We start from the raw sequence: 13797 nt of genomic DNA, 5'->3' as shown, positions 1-13797 counted from the left end.
ATGCTATTGCTGACACAAAGTTACCAGAGAGAGAACTCTAATACATATATATTTTAAAAAATAGAGTTTTATTTGAGCCCAAATTAGGACAGCTGCCTGGGAAACACAATATTCACAGGGAAGAAAGTGCTCCAGAGAATGAACATGTTTACAGGGTTATATACTTTTTAACATCTTGTAAAAGCTCAAAAGATTATAGATTAGCGTATAGGCAGGAATCATGTGTTTTAAACATCATCAAATGAAGGGAGTAGAGGCATTGATCAATATCTCAAGGACAAGATGGTTTTCCTTTAGGCTGCTCATTTACAAAGCAGATGTATAATGCATGCCTGGCAGGCCATAAATCAGGCTTTTGGTTTGAACAAAGTTTCTGTACAGTCGTGCTGACTTAGAAGGAAATTTAAAATGGTTGCCCTTCAGAGGCCTTTAGAGAGTTTTTCCTTTCATAACTATAAAAGGAGAGTTTGATACATTTGAATACATAAAAATGGAAAGATTCTGGTAAAACTATCCTTGATGCATACGTTAGACTGATGTAAAGAATTCTAATAAAGAATTTTCCCAACTCATCCAGAAAAAACTCAGTTTGGTAATTTACTATATTAGAGTAAGGGAATCAGATACTCATACATTAAAGAAGTATTCACATTCCTGTGGATAGTGAATTTTTACTAAATACCTTTTCAGTTTCTGTGAAAATGATCTTGTTTTTTTCCCCAATATCTATTAATAAAATAAATTATGGCACTATTTCATAATATTGAATTATCTTCACATTTCCAGAATAAACCCCATTTGATCATGATATATTCTTTTAATATGCTGCTGAATTTTATTGATAAATTTTAGTTAGGAGGTTTGCATTTGAAAGTGAGACTGGTCTGTAGCTTTTTTTCTTTCTCAGTTTTAGGTATAAATGTCATGTGCATTTCAATAAAAAAGCTAAGAACCATTCCTTTTTCTTTGTGCTGGGATATTAAAAAAAACAACATTGAGGGGCACCTGGATGGTTCAATCAGTTAAGACAACTTCTTGATCTCGGCTCAGGTCATGATCTCATGGTTCCTGAGGTCCAGCCCCGAGTTGGGCTCTGCGCTGACAGTGCAGAGCCTGCTTGGGATTGTTTTTCCCTCCCTTTCCCCCTCCCCCACTCACTCTGTCTCCCAAAATAAATAAATAAACTTAAAAAAAAATAAAACAAAACATTGAAATGGCCTGTACCTGATTTGGTAAACAATCCAAACCTAGTGTTTTGAGAAAAGATTAACTTGTACAACCTTTTTATTATATGGTAAGTGGTCCCTTGATTTTCTGTCTTCTGGGGGGCCAATTTTGATATACTGTATTTTTCTAGAAAATTATTAATTTCACCCAGGTTTTGAAGTTTATTTTTTCACAGATGGCTCAAATAGCTTCGCATTCTTTTAATTTCTTCTGTTGGAGAGGAAGTATTCCTCTTTCCTTTAAGGTCCTTCTAGCTGGACTAAATAAATTGATGTGACAGAGAACAGCCGGAGAAAATCAAATTTAATAGCATACTTATGGGGAATCTACACAGACATTGAAAATCTAAAGACTGTGAGGCAACAGCAGGCTTACAGGAGCTGAGGAGGAGGGTAGGGATCTGAGGATACAAAGGGTCTTGAGAAAGACCATTAGTAGGAAGGTAGATGTTTGAAAAATAAATGTTACCCTATTATGTACATAAGTTTCCCAACTTGTGCTCTGTTTTTCTCTCTCTCAAAAATAAACATTAAAAAATTAAAATATTCATGATATATTATTTGGTACATATTCACATCTCTTTTATCTTAATGAAGAATTAATTATTAAAGGGGGGTCATACACTGTCCAGGGCCTGGCCCTTCAGGTGTTTTTTGGAGAGTGTGACTTGCTCTCTGTTGTTGTGACTTTGGTTTTTTTATTTTCCTAGTCGTAGTGATGTTTTGGACCATCCACCAGGTGGGCTTTGATTTGTTCCTTGAAGTAGCCCTGTAAAGGAAAACAAACAGACAAACAGGAAACAAAAACACACATATCAAACAAACAAAAACAAAAAACCTAAAAACTAAAAATCCAAAAGCAAAAAACCAGAAACACCAGCTACAAGTAAAGAACAGGGTGGAGGCGATACTGATGGAAGAGCACATAGAGAGAGAGAAATGACAGGGGCGGAGAAAAAGAAAAAATAAACATTGACCAGGCAGAGGGACTAAAAGCCTTAATCCAGAGAGAGAGAAAAGGAAAATAAGAAAGGAGGCAGGGAAAAAGAAAGGAAGATAAAGTTACCCAGACAGAGAAACTATACGGCTTGATTATTCCGGAGAGAGAGAAAGGAGTGTAAAGAAGGAGGTGTAGAACATGTATCAAGAGAATGGATTAAATATGTCTGTTTAAACAAACCAATAACCAAAGTACCCAGCCTACAGGAGGGAAGAGATAAGAGGGAGAAATGGGTTGGGGGAAGAATATATCTAAATAACAAGAATTGTTCTAGAATTAATCCAGGCTACGCAATAGTACTGGTCTGGAGGATGGAGCCGTCTGGTTCCACAGCGTCAATCCCACTCCAAAAGGTATGCAGTTACCCAGCGTTGGTGGGGCATGGTTTGGTGTCGGCTGGTCCCACCTCCACTGTGGGCCCCGCAGACGAATACCTGAGGCCCCACCTTGGCGGTGGTGGGAAGAAAAATGGCGGTTCCCAGTCTCTTCTCCATGACCCCGTGTGTCAAATCACTCCTTTGGAGCCATCCTCACTGTGCTGTGGGTGCAGACAAGACTGTCTCACTCTGCTGACTCCTTTGCCCCGGGGGCTTGGCTGGGAGTTAAACTCCTGCTCAGTGCGCCCCAGTACTGGGTAAGCACCTCCCCATACGAGGTCCTGGCTGGTTTTGTCCTGTGCCGGAGTCCTTCAGGGGAGGGAACCGGTTTCTCCTGCTGCAGACTGCACCCCGATCTACCGCTGAACCCGGGTGGCTCCCCTCTTCCCCAGGTGTGCGAGCGGGGCAGCGGGCCCCAATCCAAAGATGGAACCTGCAGTTAGAGATCCTCTAACCTGCAGTTAGAGATGGGACCCCTCTCCATCCCAGTCCAAGGTTTTTTTCCCTTGTCCAGATACAGCCCTACGCTTCCCCAGCTGCTTTCTCTTCCCTATGTCTGTGGGTAGAAGGGGATCCCTCCCCTCCGTGCCTGCACCGCCCGTTTTATCTCCCACAGTTCGCAATCACCCACCTATGGTCTCTCAAGTTGTCCTGATTTCTCCCTGGTAGACTCAGTCTCTTTTCCTCCCAGACTCTTCAATGAAGAGTTAATTATAAGTTTATTATTAAAAGGTCTTGGTCTGTTGATTGATATTTTACCTAAGCTCACATTGTCTTTGGCCTGAATACTTGGCCATATACTTTTTTGAAAAATAAATTTATAGTTTTATTTTTCATTCATTTTTTGAAGAGTGATTTATTGTCATTAAAAAAATAGTTTTTAACCTATAGAAAAGTTGCAAAACACTTTCTACATCTCTGTTACCCAGATTCCCCAATTGTTAACTTTTTCCTGCATTTATTTATTATTTCTCTGTTTTTTTTTCTATTTATATTTTTTCCTTGCATGATGCCTTGTTATCCTTAAGTACTCCTGAGTGTACTTCCTCAAGCAAAGGCAGGCTTCTATATTACTACTATGCAGCCTCCCAATCAGAAAACCAGCATTAATACAACAGTACCATGCAGTCCTCAGACCCATTCAGATTTTATCAACCATTCAAAAAAATGCTTCTTTTTTCCTTGGGGTCCAAGAAACCTTCTGAGAACATGTCTTATATTTAGTTGTCATGTCTCATCAGTCTCCTTCAGTCTGGAATAGTTCCTCAGTCTTTCCCAATCTCATATACTTGACAGTCTTAAAAAATGACAGGGCTTTTATTATGAAAGATGTTCTCAACTTGGATCAGTTCGATATTTTCCTCATTTTTCTCATGCTTGTGTTCTTAGGAGACTTAGGTACTTTCCCTGTCCCAGTTCTCAAATTGACCACTTCTTCAAGGATAACTTTATGCTTGATTACAGTGGCGGATAGTATTTAGAAAGTGAAACCTGGGAGTTTGGTATGATCATTGCTACTCGAGTGTCATTGCTTCTAGAACATCTCAGTGGACAGAGCTAGTAAATACTTGTCTGTGTATATGTGTGATTACAGTGTGTGTATGTGTGTGTGTATTTGTGTGTACAAACACACACCATGCATACACACACACATACACACACAACAATATATACATCTAAAACCATATTTTTTAAGTTTATTTATTTTAATAGAGAGTGGGGATTGAGAGAGAGAGAGAATCCCAAGCAAGGTGCAGAGCCCAAGTGCAGAGCCCAATGCAGGGCTCGATCCCATGAACTGTAAGATCATGACCTGAGCCAAAGTCAAGAGTCAGACACTTAACCAAGTGAGCCACCCAGGCACCCCTACATCTATAGCCATTTCTATGTGTATATATACATATATAAAATCCATGAGTTCATAATGAAATTCTAATTTCAACCCCAACCCCTTAGGGTTCTTTCTAGCAGTCTTTTCTTTGTTATAAATTTCTTATCAGATACTTAGATACCTGACTCCCACTAATTTAATCTAATAGCCATTTAAAAGAAGAGTTTAACTTATTTACATTATTTATAAAAAGACAGATATGTTGGTCTTGTTTGGTCTTGTTTCTGTCATTTTTTTTGAAGTAGCATACTTGTTACTTTGTATAGCATTGAAAACATTTCTTTCTTTTTTTGAGAGGGAGAGAGAATGGGGGAGGGGCAGAGAAAGAAGGAGAGAGAGAATCTTAAGCAGGTTCCACACTTAGTGTGGAGCCCCACTCAGGGTTCAATCTCACGACCATGAGATCATGATCGTGAGATCATGGCATGGACCGAAGTCAAGAGTCTGACACTTAACTGAGCTACCCAGTCACTCCTGAAAATACTTCACTGTAGCTGTTTCCTTTGCTTTGTATTTTATTTTATTTTATTTTATTTTTAATTTTATTTTTTTTAATATATGAAATTTACTGTCAAATTGGTTTCCATACAACACCCAGTGCTCATCCCAAAAGGTGCCCTCCTCAATACCCATCACCCACCCTGCCCTCCCTCCCACCCCCCATCAACCCTCAGTTTGTTCTCAGTTTTTAACAGTCTCTTATGCTTTGGCTCTCTCCCACTCTAACCTCTTTTTTTTTTTTTTTCCCTTCCCCTCCCCCATGGGTTTCTGTTACGTTTCTCAGGATCCACATAAGAGTGAAACCATATGGTATCTGTCTTTCTCTGTATGGTTTATTTCACTTAGCATCACACTCTCCAGTTCCATCCACGTTGCTACAAAAGGCCATATTTCATTTTTTCTCATTGCCACGTAGTATTCCATTGTGTATATAAACCACAATTTCTTTATCCATTCATCAGTTGATGGACATTTAGGCTCTTTCCATAATTTGGCTCTTGTTGAGAGTGCTGCTATAAACATTGGGGTACAAGTGCCCCTATGCATCAGTACTCCAGTATCCCTTGGGTAAATTCCTAGCAGTGCTATTGCTGGGTCATAGGGTAGGTCTATTTTTAATTTTCTGAGGAACCTCCACACTGCTTTCCAGAATGGCTGCACCAATTTGCATTACCACCAACAGTGCAAGAGGGTTCCTGTTTCTCCACATCCTCTCCAGCATCTATAGTCTCCTGATTTCTTCATTTTGGCCATTCTGACTGGCGTGAGGTGATATCTGAGTGTGGTTTTGATTTGTATTTCCCTGATAAGGAGCGACGTTGAACATCTTTTCATGTGCCTGTTGGCCATCCGGATGTCTTCTTTAGAGAAGTGTCTATTCATGTTTTCTGCCCATTTCTTCACTGGGTTATTTGTTTTTCGGGTGTGGAATTTGATGAGCTCTTTATACATTTTGGATACTAGCCCTTTGTCCGATATGTCATTTGCAAATATCTTTTCCCATTCCGTTGGTTGCCTTTTAGTTTTGTTGGTTGTTTCCTTTGCTGTGCAGAAGCTTTTTATCTTCATAAGGTCCCAGTAATTCACTTTTGCTTTTAATTCCCTTGCCTTTGGGGATGTGCCGAGTAAGAGATTGCTACGGCTGAGGTCAGAGAGGTCTTTTCCTGCTTTCTCCTCTAAGGTTTTGATGGTTTCCTGTCTCACATTCAGGTCCTTTATCCATTTTGAGTTTATTTTTGTGAATGGTGTGAGAAAGTGGTCTAGTTTCAACCTTCTGCATGTTGCTGTCCAGTTCTCCCAGCACCATTTGTTAAAGAGACTGTCTTTTTTCCATTGGATGTTCTTTCCTGATTTGTCAAAGATGAGTTGGCCATACGTTTGTGGGTCTAGTTCTGGGGTTTCTATTCTATTCCATTGGTCTATGTGTCTGTTTTTGTGCCAATACCATGCTGTCTTGATGGTGACAGCTTTGTAGTAGAGGCTAAAGTCTGGGATTGTGATGCCTCCTGCTTTGGTATTCTTCTTCAAAATTACTTTGGCTATTCGGGGCCTTTTGTGGTTCCATATGAATTTTAGGATTGCTTGTTCTAGTTTCGAGAAGAATGCTGGTGCAATTTTGATTGGGATTGCATTGAATGTGTAGATAGCTTTGGGTAGTATTGACATTTTGACAATATTTATTCTTCCAATTCATGAGCAGGGAATGTCTTTCCATTTCTTTATATCTTCTTCAATTACCTGCATAAGCTTTCTATAGTTTTCAGCATAGAGATCTTTTACATCTTTGGTTAGATTTATTCCTAGGTATTTTATGCTTCTTGGTGCAATTGTGAATGGGATCAGTTTATTTGTCTTTCTGTTGCTTCATTGTTAGTGTATAAGAATGCAACTGATTTCTGTACATTGATTTTGTATCTTGCAACTTTGCTGAATTCATGTATCAGTTCTAGCAGACTTTTGGTGGAGTCTATCGGATTTTCCATGTATAATATCATGTCATCTGCAAAAAGCGAAAGCTTGACTTCATCTTTGCCAATTTTGATGCCTTTGATTTCCTTTTGTTGTCTGATTGCTGAAGCTAGAACGTCCAGCACTATGTTAAACAACAGCGGTGAGAGTGGGCATCCCTGTCGTGTTCCTGATCTCAGGGAAAAAGCTCTCAGTTTTTCCCCGTTGAGGATGATGTTAGCTGTGGGCTTTTCATAAATGGCTTTTATGATCTTTAAGTATGTTCCTTCTATCCCGACTTTCTCAAGGGTCTTTATTAAGAAAGGGTGCTGGATTTTGTCAAAGGCCTTTTCTGCATCGATTGACAGGATCATATGGTTCTTCTCTTTTTTTTTGTTAATGTGATGTATCACGTTGATCGATTTGCGAATGTTGAACCAGCCCTGCATCCCAGGAATGAATCCCACTTGATCATGGTGAATAATTCTTTTTATATGCTGTTGAATTCGATTTGCTAGTATCTTATTGAGAATTTTTGCATCCATATTCATCAGAGACATTGGCCTGTAGTTCTCTTTTTTTACTGGGTCTCTGTCTGGTTTAGGAATCAAAGTAATACTGGCTTCATAGAATGAGTCTGGAAGTTTTCCTTCCCTTTCTATTTCTTGGAATAGCTTGAGAAGGATAGGTATTATCTCTGCTTTAAACGTCTGGTAGAACTCCCCTGGGAAGCCATCTGGTCCTGGACTCTTATTTGTTGGGAGATTTTTGATAACCGATTCAATTTCTTCGCTGGTTATGGGTCTGTTCAAGCTTTCTATTTCCTCCTGATTGAGTTTTGGAAGAGTGTGGGTGTTTAGGAATTTGTCCATTTCTTCCAGGTTGTCCAATTTGTTGGCATATAATTTTTCATAGTATTCCCTGATAATTGTTTGTATCTCTGAGGGATTGGTTGTAATCATTCCATTTTCATTCATGATTTTATCTATTTGGGTCATCTCCCTTTTCTTTTTGAGAAGCCTGGCTAGAGGTTTGTCAATTTTGTTTATTTTTTCAAAAAACCAACTCTTGGTTTCGTTGATCTGCTCTACCGTTTTTTTAGATTCTATATTGTTTATTTCTGCTCTGATCTTTATTATTTCTCTTCTTCTGCTGGGTTTAGGCTGCCTTTGCTGTTCTGCTTCTATTTCCTTTAGGTGTGCTGTTAGATTTTGTATTTGGGATTTTTCTTGTTTCTTGAGATAGGCCTGGATTGCAATGTATTTTCCTCTCAGGACTGCCTTTGCTGCGTCCCAAAGCGTTTGGATTGTTGTATTTTCATTTTCGTTTGTTTCCATATATTTTTTAATTTCTTCTCTAATTGCCTGGTTGACCCACTCATTCGTTAGTAGGGTGTTCTTTAACCTCCATGCTTTTGGAGGTTTTCCAGACTTTTTCCTGTGGTTGATTTCAAGCTTCATAGCATTGTGGTCTGAAAGTATGCATGGTATAATTTCAATTCTTGTAAACTTATGAAGGGCTGTTTTGTGACCCAGTATATGATCTATCTTGGAGAATGTTCCATGTGCACTCGAGAAGAAAGTATATTCTGTTGCTTTGGGATGCAGAGTTCTAAATATATCTGTCAAGTCCATCTGATCCAATGTATCATTCAGGGCCCTTGTTTCTTTATTGACTGTGTGTCTAGATGATCTATCCATTTCTGTAAGTGGGGTGTTAAAGTCCCCTGCAATGACCACATTCTTATCAATAAGGTTGCTTATGTTTATGAGTAATTGTTTTATATATCTGGGGGCTCCGGTATTCGGCGCATAGACATTTATAATTGTTAGCTCTTCCTGATGGATAGACCCTGTAATTATTATATAATGCCCTTCTTCATCTCTTGTTACAGCCTTTAATTGAAAGTCTAGTTTGTCTGATATAAGTATGGCTACTCCAGCTTTCTTTTGGCTTCCAGTAGCATGATAAATAGTTCTCCATCCCCTCACTCTCAATCTAAAGGTGTCCTCAGATCTAAAATGAGTCTCTTGTAGACAGCAAATAGATGGGTCTTGTTTTTTTATCCATTCTGATACCCTATGTCTTTTGGTTGGCGCATTTAATCCATTTACATTCAGTGTTATTATAGAAAGATACGGGTTTAGAGTCATTGTGATGTCTGTATGTTTTATGCTTGTAGTGATGTCTCTGGTACTTTGTCTCACAGGATCCCCCTTAGGATCTCTTGTAGGGCTGGTTTAGTGGTGACAAATTCCTTCAGTTTTTGTTTGTTTGGGAAGACTTTTATCTCTCCTTCTATTCTAAATGACAGACTTGCTGGATAAAGGATTCTCGGCTGCATATTTTTTCTGTTTAGCACACTGAAGATATCGTGCCAAGCCTTTCTGGCCTGCCAAGTTTCAAAGGAGAGATCAGTCACAAGTCTTATAGGTCTCCCTTTATATGTGAGGGCACGTTTATCCCTTGCTGCTTTCAGAATTTTCTCTTTATCCTCGTATTTTGCCAGTTTCACTATGATATGTCGTGCAGAAGATCGATTCAAGTTACGTCTGAAGGGAGTTCTCTGTGCCTCTTGGATTTCAATGCCTTTTTCCTTCCCCAGTTGAGGGAAGTTCTCAGCTATAATTTCTTCAAGTACCCCTTCAGCACCTTTCCCTCTCTCTTCCTCCTCTGGGATACCAATTATGCGTATATTATTTCTTTTTAGTGTATCACTTAGTTCTCTAATTTTTCCCTCATACTCCTGGATTTTTTTATCTCTCTTTCTCTCAGCTTCCTCTTTTTCCATAACTTTATCTTCTAGTTCACCTATTCTCTCCTCTGCCTCTTCAATCCGAGCTGTCGTCGTTTCCATTTTGTTTTGCATTTCGTTTAAAGCGCTTTTCAGCTCCTCGTGACTGTTCCTTAGTCCCTTGATCTCTGTGGCAAGAGATTCTCTGCTGTCCTGTATACTGTTTTCAAGCCCAGCGATTAATTTTATGACTATTATTCTAAATTCACTTTCTGTTATATTATTTAAATCCTTTTTGATCAGTTCATTAGCTGTTGTTATTTCCTGGAGATTCTTCTGAGGGGAATTCTTCCGTTTGGTCATTTTGGATAGTCCCTGGAGTGGTGAGGACCTGCAGGGCACTTCCCCTGTGCTGTGGTGTATAACTGGAGTTGGTGGGCGGGGCCGCAGTCCGACCTGATGTCTGCCCCCAGCCCACCGCTGGGGCCACAGTCAGACTGGTGTGTGCCTTCTCTTCCCCTCTCCTAGGGGCGTGATTCACTGTGGGGTTGCGTGGCCCGTCTGGGCTACTTGCACACTGCCAGGCTTGTGGTGCTGGGGATCTGGCGTATTAGCTGGGGTGGGTAGGCAAGGTGCACGGGGGCAGGAGGGGCAGGCTTAGCTCGCTTCTCCTTAGGTGATCCACTTCAGGAGGGGCCCTGTGGCAGCGGGAGGGAGTCAGATCCGCTGCCGGAGGTTTGGCTCCGCAGAAGCACAGAGTTGGGTGTTTGCGCGGAGCGAGCAAGTTCCCTGGCAGGAACTGATTCTCTTTGGGATTTTGGCTGGGGGATGGGCAAGGGAGATGGCGCTGGCGAGCGCCTTTGTTCCGCGCCACGCTTAGCTCTGCTGTCCGGGGGCTCAGCAGCTCTCCCTCCCTCTGTCCTCCAGCCTTCCCGCTTTCTGAGCAGAGCTGTTAACTTACGACCTCCCAGACGCTAAGTCGCGCTTGCTGTTCGGAACACAGTCCGTCCGGCCCCTCCGCTTTTGCCAGCCAGACTTGGGAGCTCTGCTTGGCCGGCGAGCCGCCCCTCCGCCCCGGCTCCCTCCCTCCAGTCCATGGAGCGCGCACCGCCTCCGCCGCCCTTCCTACCCTCTTCCGTGGGCTTCTCGTCTGCGCTTGGCTCTGGAGACTCCGTTCTGCTAATCCTCTGGCAGTTTTCTGGGTTCTTTAGGCGGGTGTAGGTGGAATCTAAGTGATCAGCAGGACGCGCGGTGAGCCCAGCGTCCTCCTACGCCGCCATCTTCCCTCCACCCTTTGTATTTTAATTTTAATAATTTGTGAGGTTCATTTTTCCCTTTTGATTATTCATGACTGTAATTTCCATAAAGTATGCTTAATCTGCTTCTTTAAAGGTACCTGTTAATTTCTTCCTGTGAACAATAATAAAATTAGTGTACTTCTTTACCCCTTTCACCTAATTTTGACTGTACTCTCTTTTATTGTCAACTTTGAACTTTATAGTCAATGGTAAATTGGCTGTCTATAAAATTCTTGGCTCACAGTGCCTTTCCTTGAGGATTTTGAAAACATTGCTCCTCTGGTTTCTACTGAGTGTTGATGTGGCAAAGGTTGAAGCCAGTCTGATTTTTTTTTTCCTCTTTTAAGTGTCTTGATTTGGCAGGAGTTATTGGGGGACAACTGAATGTAGAAAGTGTTGTTTTCAGTATATAGATTAAAATGTCTTTTCTGGAATATATCTGTGAATTATATTTTGAAATACTCGTTTTATTTTATTTGTAAACTAAGTTTTCTCTTTCAGGGATTCTAGTTATGAATATTTAGATCTCTGTTGCCTATCTTTGGCATCTATTATTTTCTCTTTAGTCTTTCTTTGCTTTTTATTTTTTTGGATTTTATTTTTCTTGATTTTATAATTTGTCTTCTATATCTCTTACAATATTTTCCACAATGCCTGTTTTTCCTCGTATATCTTCAGACTTCACTTTATTTCTATAATAGTATTAATTCTTTATTTCTTTCCTATAATCTGCCAATTAATGTTTTATTATGTCTTTGGTACCATCTTGCAACCTCTTCCATAGCTCATATCTCTGCTTTGTGCTCTTTCTTCAAAGAAGCAGTTGCATCATTTAAAAAATGTTGGTTATGGCTTTCATCTGCCTTGATGGTTTTCTTTAAATTTTACATATATTTCAGCTATCTGATAGTTTTTTATTTTGTTACTTTTTAATTTTTTTTTAAGTTTATTTATTTTGAGAGAGGGGGAGCCCACGAACAGGGGAGGGGCAGAGAGAGAGGGAGAGAGAGAATCCCAAGCAGGCTCTGTACTGTCAGTGCTGAGCCCGACATGGGACTCAAGCGAATTAACTGAGCTGAAATTAAGAGTCAGACGTTTAACTGACTGAGCCACCCAGGTGCCCATATCTGACAGTTTTTTTAAAGATGATGTTTTTATTTCTCCATCTGCCATTTATTTATCCTTATTATTTTCTTATACTCTTGTACTTCTCCTTATTTTATTTTGATTACTGCAGTTTATTTTTTTTACTTTTTAAAGTTTATTTATTTATTTGGGGTGGAGAGGGACAGAGATAGAGGGAGAGAGAGAGAATCCCAAGTAGGCTCCGTGCTGTCAATGCAGAGTCCAATGTGGGGATTGAACCCAAGAATCGTGAGATCATGACCTCAGCTGAAGTTGAATGCTTAACTGACTGAGCCACCCAGGTGCCCCAATTGCTGCATTTTAGAGAAAGTCATTTTTTTTTTCTAGACAGGCTACTTGCCCAAAGTGCATATTGCAGAGGAATTAAAACTATGCTTCTTATGACCAGAGAGTTTTATGTGTGAGTGTGTTTAGCCTTTAACGTTTCCCAGTGAATAGAGGTAGGCAGTTGTGGTATCTCTAAGTAGAATCTTTTATCTATTGCTTATATTTAAAATTTTGAGTTTCCACAGGACTAAATAGTCTGATGTGCACAACTGTGACTTTTCTGTGTTAACTCTTTCCTTGTTTCTATAACTTCTTGGGACCAAACCTACCCCAAGAAAGCCTCCATTTGTAGCTCAGGGATGCCATTCCCACTGTTGCAAAGTGTTTAGGTAGATTCTGCCCCTCATCTAGAAGTGTCTTTGGTAGGCTTTCTCTGTAATCTACAGACATGGGCAAATTCTCTTCACTTCCTTACATACTCATCTGGCTTTAATCTCTGTTGCTGTTGGAAACTTTTCACCTGTTTTATAATTTTTAGTTTCAGTTCTTTCTTAATTTCATTGAAGATGGGGTTTCTATTTTCATTCTTTTGTTCTTTTTGCTGCCCCTGGGTAATTCCTAGGAGGAAAAAGAGGCAGTGCTGACTTTAGGCTGCTATGTTCAAATAAGAAGTTTCTACCTCCTATTTCTTTCATTACTACTACCTCAGTTTTCTCACGTTCTCTCTATGAAGTCATTTTCTTTCCTAAAATTTCTCATTTGAATATTGCACTCTGTTCAAGTCAAATTCTTATTTTTTAAGATTACTTTATTTATTTTGAGAGAGAGAGAGAGTGACCAGGAGAGGGGCAGAGAGAGAGGGAGAGAGAATTCCAAGCTCCGTGCTGTCAGCACAGAGCCTGACTTAGGGCTGGACCTCACAAAGTGTGAGGTCATGACCTGAGCCAAATATCAAGAGTCAAACGCTCAACCCAACCATATTCAAGTCAAATTCCTAAACTCTATAATTAAGTACTCATATTTACCCCCTTCAGTTTGAAACTCCCTTGTGTTTGGCTCCATGGCATTGCACCAGATGGATTTATCTACTTCTCTGTCTAGTTCTCTTTTGTTTTGTTTATTTTTGTTGAATTGTTTTTGCCTCTTTCTAATTTTGGAATTCTCTTAACGACATTTTTTTTTTTTTTTTTGAGAGAGAGAGACAGAGCATGAACAGGGGAGGGGCAGAGAGAGAGAGAGAGAGAGAGAGAGAGAGAGAGAGGGATACACAGAATCCAAAGCAGACTCCAGGAAGCCTGATGTGGGGCTTAAACCCATGAATGCAAGATCATGACCTGAGCTGAAGTCAGACGCTCAACCGACTCAGCCACGCAGGTGCCCCTCTTAACAACATTTCTTTCACAGTCTTTT

General features: G+C 40.2%; 1 protein-coding gene across 5 annotated transcripts in view; it reads left to right on the top strand.

Annotated features, from left to right (window-relative positions):
• FAM151B (family with sequence similarity 151 member B) overlaps positions 1-13797 on the top strand; it is a 46750-nt gene that overhangs the window by 17612 nt on the left and 15341 nt on the right. The window lies entirely within an intron of this gene.

This window comes from Panthera pardus, unplaced genomic scaffold (genome assembly GCF_024362965.1).
Source record: "Panthera pardus isolate Hobbes unplaced genomic scaffold, ASM2436296v1 HiC_scaffold_2, whole genome shotgun sequence".
In the NCBI taxonomy this organism is placed as follows: Eukaryota; Metazoa; Chordata; class Mammalia; order Carnivora; family Felidae; genus Panthera; species Panthera pardus.
This window is presented reverse-complemented; position numbering and strand designations above follow the sequence as displayed.